The sequence below is a fragment of the Lynx rufus genome, unplaced genomic scaffold (genome assembly GCF_022079265.1).
Source record: "Lynx rufus isolate CCGP_SWC_20201006 ecotype Redwood Valley unplaced genomic scaffold, mLynRuf1.p SCAF_9, whole genome shotgun sequence".
Lineage (NCBI taxonomy): Eukaryota > Metazoa > Chordata > Mammalia > Carnivora > Felidae > Lynx > Lynx rufus.
The window spans coordinates 70,084,393-70,102,487 of record NW_025814897.1 but is presented as its reverse complement, the minus strand read 5'-3'; the positions used below and the strand labels follow the sequence as shown (position 1 = coordinate 70,102,487).

The 18,095-nt window shown below is 41.6% G+C and overlaps 1 protein-coding gene across 2 annotated transcripts in view; it reads right to left on the bottom strand.

The window, feature by feature from the left end:
• FAR1 (fatty acyl-CoA reductase 1) overlaps positions 1–16,919 on the bottom strand; it is an 80,817-nt gene extending 63,898 nt beyond the window's left edge. Inside the window, exons 1-2 of one of the 2 annotated variants that reach the window (XM_047070402.1) lie at positions 16,672–16,919; positions 14,783–14,880 (exon numbers count right to left, since the gene is read on the bottom strand). The gene's annotated coding sequence lies outside the window, so the exon portion shown is untranslated. The remainder of the gene's footprint in view (positions 1–14,782; positions 14,881–16,671) is intronic. The other variant, XM_047070401.1, reaches the window with a different exon arrangement.
• Positions 16,920–18,095: the final 1,176 nt, after the last annotated feature.

Genomic DNA, 18,095 nt, shown 5'->3' with positions numbered 1-18,095 from the left:
AAACTGATTTAAGCTCCTAAAAACCCTACCCAATAAGCCTGTAACAACCGTGGGTTATTGTGCTAAAGATGGGGTGAGAACACGTACAGCAAAGTAAAAACACCAAGAGTATAAAAATTCAGGTAATTCTTAGTCAATTTATCAACTGAGACTTAAAGCCACAATGCTAAAAACCCTACTGTAAAGATACTTTCTTTTCTAGAAACTGAGATCCAGAATGAAAACAAATAAGCCAAAATAAATAAGCACAACAGACCTACCAAAACTCAGTAATGAGTAACTACACTGTTGGGAATGCCACTAACCACCTGACCTTGTGCCAGTCAATTAACTGCTCTCATCCTTCATAAAATTCATTGAAAAGGAGGCCAAATCACTAATGGTTAAATGCTTCCTCTTCTAGCTCTCAAAGTCTATGTATTAGAGTTAACTTGTTTCCCAGTAGTACATTAGATCCTCAGAGAATTATTAACTCTAACAGGTCACAAAGGTTATCACTTTAAAGCAATACGCCTAAAATTCACTAGATCCTCAAACAGTCCAATGTCTCATTAGCGGCTAATTCAACTGTTCCTATCTCCTGAGGCTTCTGCCTAATGTAAAAACCATTATTATGATTTTATTTTAGGTGCAACCTACAAGTTTTTAAAACCATGTATTTCTAAGAACTTTATTTAGGATCATCATTCAAACTAGATGGATGATAAACACAATCTCAGGACTTAATAGAGAATCAATCCCTTCAGACCAAAACACCATTATCCCTTTAGACCTAAACCCCATTATCACATGTAGGAGTAATTTTAACACAAACATATATATAAAGGGGCACCTGGATGGCTCAGTTGATTAACTGTCCAACTCTTGATTTTGGCTCAGGTCATGATCTCACAATTCGTGGGATCAAACCCCATGACGGGATGCACACTGACAGCACGGAGCCTGCTTGGAATTCTCTCCCCCTCTCTCAAAAATATATAAACTTTTTTAAAAATGTACAACTCAAAATACTTTAACAAACCCTTTCCTCCACAGATCTCAACTATATAAGGGCAAGGTAGGCCAAAGTGGTTTCTCTTTTTACCTTTGAAAAAATGGTATTTATATATTTATAAATAAATATGACCTAATATATGACTTAAAAGTCATATATTCTACCTCCTATTAATTCAGGATGGACAGTACTTGGTGGAGTTCTTGAGCAAACAGTTAAGAAAGAATTCTTGAGACGTCTTTGGTGCAAAAGGTGATTTTATTAAAGCACGGGGATAGGACCCGTGGGCAAAAAAAGCTGCACTGGGATTGTGAGGAGTGACTGATTATATACCTTTTTTTTTTTTTTTTTACACATTTATTTTTGAAAGACCAAGAGAGACAGCACAAGTGGGGGAGGGGGCAAAGAGAGAAGGAGACACAGAATCCGAAGCAGACTCCAGGCTCTAAGCTGTCAGCACAGAGCCAGATGCAGGGCTCGAACTCACAAACCATGAGATCATGACCTGAACTGAAGTCAGACACTTAACCAACTGAGCCAGCCAGGCGCCCCTGATTATATACTTTTAAGTTAGCGGGGGTTAGGAATAGCGTAAGTCTCTAAGGAATTGGAAAGCAAGGCTTTCAGGACCTTGAGGGGCTATAAGATAAGGTTAGTTTTAGTGTTTAATAAAAGAAAAACATTAAGGAAGTAAGGCAGCCATGAGTTGCTTGAGGAAGGTCACTCTCTGCATGTTTTCAGGGGTGTATCAGTGGGCTGCAAGCTGTAAGGAGATTTAATTTAAGCTACGTTTCTCTTGCCTTTGTTTCCCTCATCATTTTCCTCCCTGAACAACTGTGACCCTTTTAAATCTTTAAGGTTGCTGAAGGTAGAAGGTCTCATCTTCCATAGCTTCTTCCTGCTGAATAGAGGCGTAGAGATGTACCTATCTATGGGTCAAGGTTGGTCAGTTGAAAATTTAATAGGAGTTAGGAAAGGCTAAGGTGACTATATCTAGAGTTGATAACATATGGGAGTGTCCTTGAACAGAAAGGATCATCTGCTGGCTTGAAGTTGTGGCAGTGAAGGCGTCTTGGCACCAGGTGGAGAGACATGGGAGAAAACAACAAAACATGATTAAAATAACAAGAAGGAAAAGAGGCCCAAATAAGAGTCCTTTGATAGTTGACAAAAATCTTTCTTCAGTCCAGGAGTTTAAACAATTATTAAAGGAAAGAGAGGGATCATTTAAAGCGCCAATTTGAGTATCTGTCAGTTGGATATTCAGAAATATTTTTGTGGTATCTGGAAAGTATACACAGCATTCTGCTTTTATGAGAGTGCAAGTTCCACTTTGTGCAGCAGTTAAAACAGCTAATGCCATTTTTTATTTTGTAGAACTGTTTAATGCATTTGAGTTATTTTAGTGTTTAATAATGTTATTTTGAGCCATTTAAGGCTTTGATTGTGTAATAGGTGGTATGAACCAACATACAGACTCTGTTTTGTTTAGTAAACAACTGGAGGCACTCTAAGAGAAACAAGAAAAAAAATACAGGTTAATGGTTAGAGCAAAATTATAAAACCGAGCATCTGAGTCTCGAGGGCTGCCAGGGAAAAGATTCTTAGATGTCAGGCCTGAAGCATCCTCAGATAGAGTGAGAATAGGCGGTGGGAATCAGATGGGTTTTGCTGGTTTGTAACTCAAATGTTTGTGGTGATCCCTCTGAATGGCCCATAGAGCAACAGGCAAAAAGATTGTCTATACTTGAGTTTTGTGACAATTCCTTTGAAGTTTACCTCAAGTTGTCTAGTCCAGGAAAACAACAAACATTTAAAGACAATCAGAACTCGAATTTAACATCCATAAAGTTTACCTTGTCTTAAGGAGCATTGCCATGAAACATAATTTTTTCTAACAACCTTCATTCCTAGTGATAGCCAAATCATGACTAATTCATTTGTAGAACAAGTCCAGTTTTAACAAACTAGGCCTAATTATTTACATAAGCTCAGCAAGAACAAAGATTGGTCATATAGATCTTTCAAATTTTGCTTTGCTGGAACTTTTTATAAGGAATCTCTCTCTAGATTGAACTTTCAGTAGCCTCTCTAGGCCAGAAGCCATGCCAAGTACTTGCCATCAGACGTGCCTGCATTTGGGCAAATTCCTTCTAAGAGGTCCCAAAGTATCCTGAGGTGGCTGCACCTGCCAGGAAGTGACATCTTTACTCACCTAACAAGGCTGCTGGGAACTCTGTAAGCAAGGTATCAGGCCAACATTTCCAAGGGGCTTTACTGGCTTCGTGCTTCATAAAGTCAACCTTAGTTCCTTAAAACTGTTTGGTCATATCTGAGTGTATGTATGTTGCTCTCAAATATGACATCCAGTCAAAGACTTGGTAAAATAACCAGTATTTCCAATGGTGACCTGTTACAAGGAGAACAGATTCTTATTGAACTTATGCAAACAACTGTAATTGCCATGAAAGAAAGAATACTTACTGAGAGTTTTTGAATTTCAGAGGGTTGAGGTAGGGAGAAAAGTTAAATGCTTTAGTTTGTTTACAAATGAATACTTTATCAGTTTTCTGTATGTCATAGATATCTTAAGAGAAAGTTTACTTAATCTGGAAGGGCAAACATTAGAGAACCAACAATATTTCCAACAAGAGTCACAAAACTATAATCTCCCTCCGTTTATTTAGTCCCATGTTACCAATTCTTGCTCAATTTGAATGCAACTTTTTAGTTCTGTAAATTTTTACCCATTTGTTTTATGATCTTAAAGATGTCAAATATATGTATTTGTCCTAAAATTCCTTTTTATAAACATCCTTGAAGATGAAACACGTTTTGTAAGAGCATCAGAACAATAACTATAAATGACAAAAGACTCAAAAATGGACATGGTTAACAATCTGATAGGAGAGTTCAGTATGATGCAACTGACAAGGAAACTCCGTTATTTCTGTGACACATAACACTTCCACAACTGGAATATCAAGTGATGACCCTATGCCAAAACATATTAAAACTTTGGGAATTTTATGGATATATTTGAGCAGTTATAGCATTTACCAAGCAATACAACCAAAGGCTTACCATCATGTTTGACAGGGCTTTCCAAGTAACGTACCAAATAAAAACATCCAATTGGTCAAAAAGATTTCATTTACAATTTAAAATCCTGGAAAGTTTGTTAAAACCTTAGAAAGTTATAAAGCACATCCTAAATAGGATTACAGATCATCACAAATCTTATTTAAGCACGGTGGCAATAGATTCTAAAGGCAAATACGTAGGGTTATACAGTTATTAGCAAAACCTAGCTCCTTTAACATTGAAGTTTTAAGTAATCAAAGACCTGATAAAGACAAAACATAAGCTTTGGTTCTCCCAGCAGACAAAAGAGAAAAGACCTTTGTTTACAAATTTATTTTTATCAAGAGCAGATCAACAATCCAAGAAAACTTTGTCTTTTAAACAGAGAGAAAAGCAGAATTTTAATCTTATACCAGTGTATTTTTAAAATCCATTCATTTCAACCTTAGTCTGTCCTAACAACACATAAAATTCCTTTCCAAAGATTTCCCTTCACGAACCGTCTACAACTTTCCTTTGCATTCAGATTTTGTCCCAAGCCCTTTCTCTGCAAACAACCAGTCTCATTTAGGACAAAATTACTTTATTTTACCTTCAACAAAAATGTATTTTCATTCCTTATATTTTTCTTACATATCTCCTACTTTTCTACATACAGAGTTGCCTTTTCCTATTTCCATCAGTCTTAGTTACATCTAGCAGAATTTTAAGTCTTAGAAACTTTAGTCTCCAGTGAAAACTAAGTGGTAACTAATTGGGAACTGTGACACCAGAATTTTTTAAATGGCAAATTTATGAATCTACTAAGCACAAAGCAGCTTTTCCAACAGACCCAAATATCCTTAGTTTCTCTGCAATAAGTCAAAAACATAAACCTATGTTTAATAATGCTTAAGCATTTTATCATATTTGTTAAAGACCTGGATGTTCAATGAATTCAATCCAGTTTATCATCCAAACAAAAGTTTCGGGTTACCAAAGACCTTGAAAGCTAACTTAACAATTTTCCATGAAAACCCTGAGACAGATAAAATTAACCATCATTTTTAGCCACCTTTTTGCTGACAAATTGCAACAGAGATATTCAAGAGCTTATCTGACCTTCAGTAAACCTAGGTAGAAAAAGTCTTGTATTTAGTGCTGATAATTCTAAAGACATGTGCATCTTAATTAAACCAACAAGCTTAAATTAGTTCAAATACCAAATATGTTCCACTTGGGTCCCCTCATGAAGTCCATCACTTTGTTCACCATTGTCAATTTTTACCTGGGGTCCCAGTGAAGAAATCTGAAGTGGGCAGTGTTAAGTCCAAGGGAGTGCTCTTCACTCCTTGATAGCGAGGAAAGGAGGAGGGGCTAATGGTGCCAGAAGCATGGAAGATGCAGGTTGCACCCAAAGTTGTGCAGAAACAGGAAAAGGGGGAGTGGAATGCAGAAGAGGTGAGATGCCTCCAGGAATGCTGGAGGTGGATAAAAGCCAGTGGAGAGAGAAAGAGGTCTCCCAATCCTAAAGCCGTCAGCTTGGACAAATGAGTATATGCAGATTATTTTTTTTTCCCCACCAACAAGTGGAAATGGGCAGTCCATGTCAGGCCAGAGACAGGGAACTTCCCCGAAACAACGGCAGCTGCTTGGGAATATACCTTAAGAGTCTCCTTCCTGAGGTAGACTAACAAGAGACAATTGGTTCCAATTATCATAGTCATTAACTCAAGAAATGAATAGTAAAAGCCCCCACATACAGCTAGAGTAACCTGAGTCTATGACGAAGGAGGAACAGTGAAAGAGAGAGTGTCAGCGTCCCCTTCATTAGGGATGGCCTGTGTTCCTCCAGCAACCTGGGTTCATTCAGAGGAGACCTGTTTAGACAATCATCCAATTATCAGGAGGAAGTTTATCAGCCTGGTTAGTGGCCAAACACATTTGGGCAAACACATTCTGCAAGTGGCCCTCAGGTCCGGATCCTGATTTAGGGCCATGAAAGTCTGGACATAGGATACCTCAGTCCACTTTGCCCTGTTTCTTGCAGAAGAGATCTAACCGATAGATTGCATTAAGGCTAGTCAGTGTTACAGAAAATCGGTCCTTTCCTAAATTTTCCAATTTGAATTGATTCTAGTGGGTTAAAAGGCATCCCAAGGGACAGATCTGGGGACTGAAGATCCCATGTTTCTAGAAAAGTAGAGAGGGTCCATTACCAAAAATCCCCGCCCTCAACTTCCAGGGGGTATACCACGAAGGATACATCAGAGGTTCTTGGCGTCAAAGCGACCAGAGGCGTCCCTCAAACAAAACTGTTATGATCACCAACCAGCCACTAAGGGGCCCTAGGAAAGGGATGCTAGCGTCCCTTAGCTTCCCCATTGCATCCTATACTACAAATGGGTGCCTGGTGTATGGACCAAAATACTGTGCCCATGCCATGCCTTGAAAGCCGTGCTGTAAAAGGCTGTGCCTTAGTTTACTTTGTCTTGAGGAGCATGCCATGAAGGTCATGCCTTAGTTTCCTTGAAGGCTGTGCCATTTTTAACCAACGGAAAACACTAGAAAAGTTTCACCATTCTGTAGTTAGTAGAGGACATTGACAGAAAATAGTAAAGACAGAAACCCATCATGATGTAAGTGACATTCCAACACATATAGTCTTTACAGACAACTTCCCTAGGAAACAGTTCCCGGTTGGGTTTCAGCTGGCTCCCAGTAGAAGTTTCTCGGCCAGAAGCAGCTAGACCAGGGATGTGGAGGGGATCACATTAGACCAATAAGGAGGAAACCTCACACAGGAGTCTTTAAGATCAGCAGTCGTGCTAGTCACTTAGGTGGCTGTCTCGTGCCCAGCACAGATAACTTTGTAAGGACAGAAATAAAGAGAGGGCATCAAGTATCTGGGTCTTATTACCACCCCGGCCAGAGTACCAACTTCCAGCCAAAAGGCAGAATTTCTCCTCCACAGGCTAGAGGATTACAGCCTGAGCAATCAACATGAAAGTGTTCCAATAAGACCATACTCCTTGAAAAGCCCCTGAAATAGGAGTAAAGGAAGAAAAGAGAAAGTATTCACCAACTTTGCAACAAGGCTCAGAGTCCAGAAGGGAAGACTCAATGCCCCACCCTGGGCGCCAGATGATGAAATTTGAAGTTCACGAGCAAATGGCTAAGAAAGAATTCTTGAGATGTGTTTGGTGTAAAAAGGTGATTTTATGAAAGCACAGGGACAGGACCCGTGGGCAGAAAGATATGCACTGGGGTTGTGAGGAGTAACTGATTATATACTTTTAAGTTAGTGGGTTTAGGGATAGCATAAGTCTCTAAGGAATTTGAAAGCAAGGCTTTCAGGATCTTGAGAGGCTAATTACTATTAAGACAAGGTTACTTTTAGTGTTTAATAAAAGAAAAACATAAAGGAAGTAAGGCAGCCATGAGTTGTTTGAGGAAGATCATGCTCTGCATGTTTCAGGTGTTTATCAGTGGACTGCAAGCTGCAAGGGGATTTAATTTAAACTACATTTCTCTGCCTTTGTTTCCCTCATCAGGAGCTATTATAGGAAGTACCAAACACGTATTCCAAAATCTTTGGTAAAATCATTCAACATATGTATTATGCTGGCGATAGTTTATTTTTCCCCAAGAATCCAGCTAAGAATTGGTATATTTTGGGGGTACCTGGCTGGCTCAGTTGGTAGAGCATCCAACCCTTGATCTCGAAGCTGTGAGTTTGAGCCCCACATTGGGTGAAGAGATTACTTAAAAATAAAATCTTGGGGCGCCTGGGTGGCGCAGTCGGTTAAGCGTCCGACTTCAGCCAGGTCACCATCTCGCGGTCCGTGAGTTCGAGCCCCGCGTCGGGCTCTGGGCTGATGGCTCGGAGCCTGGAGCCTGTTTCCGATTCTGTGTCTCCCTCTCTCTCTGCCCCTCCCCCGTTCATGCTCTGTCTCTCTGTCCCAAAAATAAATAAACGTTGAAAAAAAAATTAAAAAAAAAAATAAAATCTTAAAAAAAAAAAGGGACTGGTCTATTTTTTTTTAATTAGGCATATGTATAATGAATTTCACAATTTTTATCACTCAAATATGAAAAATATTTGCTTGTAAAAGGTGAGCAGTACACAGAGAAACAAATTTGAGTTAATTTTAGCAGTATGCTTTTGCCTATACATTATAGAATGGTTTATTAAACTGAATCCATAAACCTGTAAGGGTATTTGAATGAGTTCTGAGAGTCTTATTAGAATTATATGAAAAACTAAGTATGCATGTATAGTATAGTAATCCCCCCTTACCTGCAGGGGATACATCCAAGACCCCCAGTGGATGCCTGAAACTACAGATGGCACCAAACCCTACACATACTGTTTTTTCCTATATATACATATATTCCTATGATAAATTTCATTTATAAATTCGACACATAAGAGACTGACAATGATAAAATAGAACGATTATAACAATATACTGTAACAAAAGTTATGTGAACGTGGTCTCTCTCAAAATATTTTATCATACTTCTAATGATGTGAGATGATAAAATGCCTACATGATGAGATGCAGTGAGGTAAATGGTGTAGGCACCGTGACTTAGCATTAGGCTGTTACTGACTTTCTGATATGTCAGAAGGAGGATCATCTGCTTCCAGACTGAGGCTGGCCATGGGTAACTGAAACCATGTAAAGCAAAACTATGGACAAGGGGGGGATTACTGTTTATTTTTCTGAGGCTAAAGCACAAAGATTTGAGGAGATGCTCAAAGAGGTCCATGACCTTTGGCTAAAAATCTCTGCATTATGGAACATATTTTAAGATTTTATTCTCAGTTAATACTTCAAAGTATTTAAGTCAATACTCCAAAATAATAATATATAATGGTAAAAATTCCTTAAATGCAAGGATTTCTCATATGACTGTCATGCCAACATTTCTGGCAAAAATTCCATAAAAGACAAGAATGATATAAACTAGATATTTCAAAGTAATCTAAAAACTGTCAAACGATTAACATTTAAACACACACATACAAGCCACCATTTACAATCTCAAAGTGATTTATATTTGAAAGCTGATGCCACACACACACAAACATTCTAGATGAAATGGATCCATTAACACATGAGGTACTAAGGTACTCAGAAGGTTTTTTAATGGAACATGTCAAATAATTCACCAGACAGACAGTGATTCAGTCATAAAGAAGTGTGTCCATGTTTGTAATACAGAAATTGGCTTTTTTCAAATATTGATTTAAGATCTAAGTATGTCAATAACATGCCGTAGGGTTCTAAAAGATATAAAGAGATACAGATTTAGGGGCGCCTGGGTGGTTCAGTCAATTAAGCAAACAGCTCTTGGTTTCAGCTTAGGTCATGATCTCAGTCGTGAGATCGAGCCCCACATTGGGCTCTGCACTGAGAGTGAAGGGCCTGCTTGGGATTCTCTCTCTCTCCCTCTCTCTGCCCCTCCCCCTCACACATGCACACGCGTGCACTCTTGTTCTCTCTCAAAATAAATAAACATTTTTTTAAAAGATGGGACTTTTTCTATGAAGCTAAAGTTAGATTTTTCTAACTACATGCTTTCTCCAGGTGATCACCCTCATCTCACCCCCTAACATTCTTTCTCCTTGTCTAAATCCTAGTTTAATTCAGAAATAATGTCATCTCTCATTTAGAATCTCTATCACCAATTTTGGTATATGATATCATGTTGCCACATTCTGTTTTATATACATATACTCAGTCATTACTCCTGAATTACAGATTATTTTATATAATTTCCCCTGCTTAGCACAGTATAATATACAAGTCTCAAAATATGAACAATTTATACGAACAATTTCCACTTCACTTAGATTAGCATGTCTATTTTTACACTCATCATGCTGTTTAGTAATAACTGGTAAAAATGTGTAGGGATTTGCTTCAAAATAAAAATCGGTTTATAATTTTTAAAATTGGTGACGTGCATTTTATGTTGGCAACTTTCCGTAATACAAAGTTTAGTTTTCGTCTTTGTACATCTGCCCAGTGGAGAGTAGATAAATTTATTTCAAAACACATTTCATTATTTACACAGAAGTTTCAATGAAACTTTAACAGCTTTTGTGCGATACTTTATTTAAATAATTCTTTGATTAAACTCAGACAAAACATATATTCACTTTTAACTATTTACTAAGTACCTACTACTTTCTCAAATATCCTGTCTTAGTAAATGTAGGATATCAAAAATAACACATCCTCTCTAATACATTGAGAAGCTAATAGTACTCTCAAGGATCCATGGGAAAAAAGGGCAAGGAGAGAATGCAAAGGGATGAAGTGAAAGAAAAAATAGTAAAAAGCTACTATAGTTTTTAAAAAGAGATCTAAGACACCCACGTTTTTAATTAAACAGAGGGCATACAGTTTGTTCAGGCTGGACAAGTCTAAAGGTTCCCTTCCCCACTCCACTTTACAGATGAGGAAACTAAAGCTCAGAGAGGGGAAATGACTTGCCTCAAGTTACACATCAAGTTGCTAGCAAAACCAAAATTAAAACTCAGATCTGCTGATTCACAGTACAATTTGAATTTTCCACATCAAAGAACTTTCTTCTATAATATTCATTAGCTAAAAAGAATGACTATTTTATTATTAATATATACTTCAGTTCTATATATTATATCATACTAAAAAGAAAAAAGGTTATAAGCTAAGTAGAGGAAGGAAAGGAGAAGAAAATGCACACAGCAAACTGCTAAGGCAATGTACATGCAGACTACATGCATATACCACTCTTCCTTAATTCTGAGACACACATTTGACTTTAAGACACAGTAGCCATTGGGAGTCCCTCTCTACTTATTAGATGGAGTGCTGTCCAATTCATGAATCATTTTTGTTTTTTTGTTTTGTTTTGTTTTTAAATGCTTATTAATCTTTGAGAGAGAGAGAGAGAGAGAGAGACAGAGAGAGACAGAGAGACAGAGAGAAGGAGGGGCAGAGAGAGAAGAAGACAGAGAATCCCAAACAGGCTCCGTGCTGTCAGTGCAGAGCCCTATGTGGGGCTCAAACTAACAAACCATGAGATCATGACCTGAGCCAAAATCAAGTGTCAGATGCTTAACCAACTGAGCCACCCAGGCATCCCATGAACCATTTAACAGAGACAATTAGATCGTCAAATTAAAAAAAAAAAAAGATAGTATCCATTGCATAAACATTTTATTTTTTAATTTTTTTAACGTTTATTTGTTTTTGAGACAGAGAGAGACAGAGCACAAGTGGCGGAGAGGCAGAGAGAGAGGGAGCCACAGAATCCGGAGCAGGATCCAGGCTCTGAGCACACAGCCTGACATGGATATCAAAAATATCAAACTCACAAACTGTTGAGATCATGACCTGAGCCAAAGTTGGACACTGAACCAACTGAGCCACCCAGGCGCCCCATATAAACATTTTAAAATAAACTCTGTAGGGGCGCCTGGGTGGCGCAGTCGGTTAAGCGTCCGACTTCAGCCAGGTCACCATCTCGCGGTCCGTGAGTTCGAGCCCCGCGTCAGGCTCTGGGCTGATGGCTCGGAGCCTGGAGCCTGTTTCCGATTCTGTGTCTCCCTCTCTCTCTGCCCCTCCCCCGTTCATGCTCTGTCTCTCTCTGTCCCGAAAATAAACGTTGAAAAAAAAAATAAAAAAATAAATAAAATAAAATAAACTCTGTAAATTACACCTTCATTTCAAAAAACTACTAAAATATGGGGCGCCTGGGTGGCTCAGTCGGTTGAGTGTCCGACTTTGGCTCAGGTCATGATCTCGCGGTCCATGAGTTCGAGCCCCGCGTCGGGCTCTGTGCTGACAGCTCAGGGCCTGGAGCCTGCTTCAGATTCTGTGTCTCCCTCTCTCTGATGCTCCCCCGTTCATGCTCTGTCTCCCTCTGTCTCAAAAACAAATAAATGTTAAAAAAAAAAAATTTAAACAAAAAACTACTAAAATATGAAAACATACACCTCTAAAGGTAATATAATGCACCCTTAAAAGACACACAAATAATCACCATCATTTAAGAGCCAGTGTCACAGGACAAACACACAGAGCAACAGTCCCATCTTCTAATGTAACAGTTACTGAACACCTAAGGCTATGTGGCATTTTTTTTCAATTGTAGTTATTAATATAAGTAAGTATTTCTTGCCCTTGATCTTACATGCATGAGATTTGGAGTTTCACAAAGCAAGGTTTGAATCGCAGCTCTCCTCCTAGCTCTCCAACCTTTGGAAAGTTACTTACTAACTTCTCTGAGCCTCATTCTCTCATCTGTAATAGGCTATCCACTTTGAAGAACTGTATGAGAGCTAAAGGTAATAATTTATGTAAAGGAACAGTACAGTACCCAGATGAAATATTATATTTCCTCCCATGATCCCTATGGGCCAAATTAAACTAAAAACTAGACCCTGTTCTTCTTGACTTATAAGATTCTTCCATCTGCATTGCAGAGATCGGAATAAACCTGTACTGATCCTGGGGCAAATCCTACTAGTTTGCTTTTGAATAATTATTTGATAAGAAAAGCTTATTTTATTGTCTTGAAATTCATCTCTTTTCTTCTTTAAATTGGGAACAGAAAACAATGACAAATTTTAAGTTAAATTGGTTACATGTAAATTCAGCACTTTCATATTGTCTTACTGAACTGAAACTCTAAGCCCATTACAACCCCCTACAAGAGAGGAACTACAGAACCAATGTGTGCAAAGAGGAAAGGGTGTAAAGTCCAAAAGACACAGTTGAAATGATTCACTCAAGTGAGTGGTTTGCTTTGTTTAACCTTAAATTCATGTATTAAACCCTAAAAGAACAACATTCAGAGTTCAGAAGAGCCAAGACCGTATCTCCAAGCCTCAAGGTGATTTAGTAACCTGATCCCTCAGATTAAACAAATGCCATCTTTCAGTACGTACAGTTTCAGGATGTGTCTAGTCACTTCCAAGACAGGAAAGTATCTACCAAAGTATCTCACATGCAGCAGTATACACTGAAATAAGGCCATCTTTTCCTCTATCCGAAACATAGTTCAGACTAGCTCACCCACATATTTCCTATTAGCTCATTTCAGTAGAATGACTTTTCCCCCATATATTAAGTAATGCCCATTTACTTAAACTGGGAAAATACAAAGAATATGAGCATTTTTAAGCCACCCATGATCTTACCAGCCAAAGATTAAAATGTTAGAAAGGAACATACCAACATCTTTCCTATGAATCTGTACACCACATTTTAAGTTTGTATAGAGCCACTAAATATGAGTAACTACCAGCTTATACCTTAGTATCTTCATTCTGGTTTTTGAGACTAAATTCACATAACTTTTTTCCTGACTTAACTCAATGGTTCGTCAGAGTCTCTCAGCTACACATGTTGTTGACTACTTTCTCTATTTCTATCCTAAGTCTTCCAAAACAGTATATTCTTCAATATCTACAAAAGTCTCTCCAACTCCTCTTCTTCTCTCCCTTCACTGTCTCTCTTCTATTAATTCCTGACAATTTATTTTAAAATGGCTCAGGCCAGGGGTGCCTGGGTGGCTCAATCGGTTAAGCAGCTGACTTCAGCACAGGTCATGATCTTGCCGTCAGTGAGTTCGAGCCCCACATCAGGCTCTGTGCTGACAGTTTGGAGCCTAGAGCCTGCTTCAAATTCTGTGTCTCCCTCTCTCTGCCCCTTCCCCATTCACATTCTGTCTCTCTCTGTCTTTCAAAACTGAATAAATGTTAAAAAAAAAATTGTTTTTAATAAAATAAAATGGCCCAGGCCTGACCTTTAGATTTGCTTGTCAACTGTGAACCTCCAACAGTTAACACAGTGCCTGGCATGAAACATACGCTAGTTAAAATTTACTGATTGACTTTGTCACTTATTAGCTGTGTGGCATCAGGCAAATTAAATCTCTCTGAATCTCAGTTCCCTCATCTAAAAAACAGGGATAATCAAAGGAAGATGATACTCGGAAAGCTCAAAACAGCATCTGGCACAAAGTAGCACCCACTAAATTTTGCTATTATTATCAACATAATCTAGTATAGGACTCAAAAATGTTCCTGATTATTTTTTGGTTGAACACCAAATCTACCTCTCAATAACCCAACTTATTTTCAACATATTCTCTTACCACAAAAATCAAAAAAATATTTTCATGCTCTTTCCCTTACTACCCGTCTCCAATCCATCATCAACTATTGGTTTTCTCTTTTTTTTTTTTTTTTTTTTTAGTTTTTTTGGAGTGAGCAAGCAGGGGAGGGGGACAGAGGGAGGGAGGGAGGGAAGGAGTGAGAGAGAGAGAGCGAGTGAGAGAGAATCCCAAGCAGGCTCCACACTCAGCATGGAGCCTGATGAGGGGCTAGATCCCACTGCCCTGGGATCATGACCTGAGCCGAAATCGAGAGTCAGGAGCTTAACGGACTCAGCCACCCAGGCGCCCCCATCGTCAACTATTCCAATTCTTCTCTCCTAACCACCATACAGAACCATTATTTATAAAACTAAGCTACAACCACAGACTTAACTGATCTCCACACTTAAATCTTCATTCAAATGTTCCATCCTCCTTAAAATCCATTTTTATGTGTCATTCTCATCCACAGTTGCTTACAGCTTGTCCAAACTTCTTGAATGTCATCCTCAAGTCTTCCAATAACCCATATCCAAACTCTTCAAAAGGTGTCTCAAAACTCACCCCTTCCTGGAAACCTTCCCTGATTAACTCCATACCACTCAGATTACTTCTTTGCCCCGAGTCACCTCGGCACCTCAGCACTTAGGTATTCTGTCATCCTAAGGGTAAAATGTGATCAGTGAGTAGCAATACCAAGAAATTTCTTCCACAAAATTATTTCTACTTCCTAAAGAACGGTCCATTAGCTATGATGCTTTGTTGAGCTGGCTAAGAAGGAACTATCGTATACAACATATTCCCTCTTTGGTGTCTGTCCTCAGGACTTCTTGTCTGTCAAGAAGTGCTAAACTGTTCACAAACCTCTGCCCTATCCTCAAGCAGAAACTACATCTCGGTGCTTATCACCTCCTTGAGGCCGTTTAAATTTTCTGGACATGTGGCAGTGGGCCGCTTTCTTTTCTTCTACCTCTTCTCTGCCCCCAACCTCTGCCCACATCCACAAATAAAAATTCCCAAAGGCATCAAACAGAAAGGCAGCAGTAGTGACACACACATACCATGTGTTTCTTTCCTCTAAGTGAAAAAAAACGTTGAACCTACTTAGGTACAAAACTCTTCCCAAGGCTAAAAACCTCCCCAAAAAGCATGATACATAATCAAATTCTACTGCGTGGAACTGGTTGATCCTACAGTAACAGAATTGTACTTATGTGTTAATTGTCACTGTATTACTGTAAGAGATCTTGCATCATTTTTATGCTGTATTACATGCGCCCAACAAGCTAGTTAAATTCCCCTACAGGGCAGATTTTCTGAAAGTATCTTCATGCTTTAAACCAACATGGTCTAATTTTTTTTAAACACGAAATTAAACGATTCCGCACTGCCATCCAATCGAAAGCAAACAATATTTGTGCCTTTACTTTTGGGAGGGTGAGTTTGTGTGCTGCTGTGGCAAAACAATCAGATGAACTGTCCCGGGATGGTGGGGGCGGGTGGGGGTGGGGGGCACAATCAGCGTCAGTAGTGAGAGTTAAGTCTGAGTGCTTGGCCCACGATGAGTAGTGAATGAACCTATAAACCTGGCTTGACTAACTCCTACCTGAGACACTCTCCAGTCTCTCCCAAAAAGCAGTTATTCTTGCTCACTTAGTCATAAAAGATCCACACCTTTTAGCTATCATACATAAGCCTACCTCATCTGCTCCTTGTATACTTTCTCCTAACTGGCCACCTAACGCCTTCTAGTCAAACAGCCTCCATCCACACCTCACCTAAAACCTTTTTCTCAGGGACCTTCCGGTTGGAGTAGGTGCCTCTTACTCCAAACCCACGTGTCCCGGTCTGTCCAGAGATCTTAACCTTCCAAAAAACAAAAACAGAAACAAACAAACCCTACCTCCCTTCACTCCCAGCTGATTTCCCCCCATCCTCTATCAATGCCTACTTCCAAAAGGCCAGTCACTTTCCCCGGTTCCGCACCTTCTCCCCGGGCACCCTTTTCTGAGCATCACCCTTTCCCCATCACTTTCTTCCTCGTCGGACCAGAAAATCCTTCAATCACAGGCCTCTTTTGCCCCCCTGGAGCACAAGAGCCCGCTCCTCCGTTAACTACCCGCCCCCCCACCTTCGCCACTTCTATGAGGCCTCCCCACACCAGACTGAGCCCCCAAGGCTCGGCGGCTGCAAACCAGGCCCCTCCCTGCGTCCCCGCTCGCCAGCCCGGCAGTCTGGAAGGCGGCGGCCCCGTCCCAGCCGTGCTCAGACCATCCGGGCAGAGACAGGCGGGCGCCCCCGGCTGCGGGCGGCCCAGGGTGGGGGCGGGGGCGGGGCGGGGCGGCGGGTGTCGCCTCCGGCGGCCTGCCGCCCCGGCTCCCGCAGCCGCGGCCCGGGCCAGGCGACGAGGGGCCCGCAGCTCGCCTCTCCCGCCCGGCGTCGCTGCCTCTCACCTAGACTCAGAGGCTCGGGCCTCGCTTTCCCCCTGGCCGTCCAGCGATGTCTCCGCCGCCGTCGCGCTCTCCTCACTCGCTCCTCCACCACCCCCGACCGGCTGCTGAAGAGCGGACGGGTAGTGGCACGCCCATTGGCTGCGGCCCGCACTCGCGTCAGCCTCCCCGACCCGGACCTCGCGATGTGACTGGCTGGCGCGGAGCCTCTTTTCCACGTCTTGTCCGGATTGGCCTGTCTTGTCTCTCGCGCCCCCTAACCGGGAGGATACCTCGACCCCCCCCTCCCCGCCTCGGCCTCCCACCCCCTCAACCCCGTTTCCATCTGGGCGGGCTGGGGGCGGGAGCGGGCGCGGGTGGGACGCGAACGGCCAATGGGAGCGCCGAAAGAGGGCCGGGAGGCGGGCTCTGCGGCCGGCCGGCCCAAGCAGAAAAGTTCAGCCAATGGGCGCGCGCCCCACATCCCGGGCTCAGGAGCGCCTCTCTGGCCGCTAGCGTTCCGGCGGGTCGCGCCCAGGGCCACACCCGGCTGGCGGTGGCGCGGGAGAGGTACCCGCTGGAAGGGTGGGAGAATGCGGCGAGGCCCGTGCGGGGAGCGCGGGCGGCCATTGTGGCGTGCTCCCGCACCGCCTACGCGGGGTCTGTGAGCGGGGAGCTGTCGCTCGGTGGTGGACTCCCGGAACCTCGGCGCGATGCTTTGTAGGGAGCGAGCAGAGCGTGCGCCTCGTCCAGCCCCGTGGACCAAATCAGGCCGCAATGCAAAACTTCCCGCTGGTGAGAGAAGTTGAGTAACGGTTACCTCAGGGGGATGGGAAGGGCACAAGGGAACCTACGGGGAGCTGGAAACGTTCTGTCTCTCGATCTGGGTGGTATCCATATGTAAAAATGTACCCAGCCTTACAGTTCAGGTTAGTGCACTCACGACACTTTAATATAGAATATTGTATAATCCCTCTTTTATAAAAAAAATAAAATAAAAGGATTGTGAGAATAGCTGTAATAACATTCCCATGACGGTGAGACTCCCGCGGTATCAACAGTCTCACTAGGATTTAGCCAGCCATCGTTCAAAAACTGCGAATCAGAGGAGGAAAAAGAAAAGGATTGTTGAGAATTTTAAATGAGTGAAAGCTCTGGGCACAGAGACTTAGCGCGCACGGGTTGATACTTCAGGATGCGCGAAGATGGTTCCGAGTGATTTTTCTTTGAGGGTGTAGGGCTTATTTCAGTGCCTGGCCCCGTTAGTGGCCCCAAAGCACCCATTCTGCCTCACCTAGTTGGAAACTGCAATAATTTACCGAGCTGCCTACTTTGTGGCCGACCAGAGCTCCGAACCCAGGAGATTTTCATTGAAATACCATGGCTTCTGCCCTGGAGGAGTTCACCGACCGGCCCAGCGCGCCAGGTACAGTCCTTCCTGCAGGAGG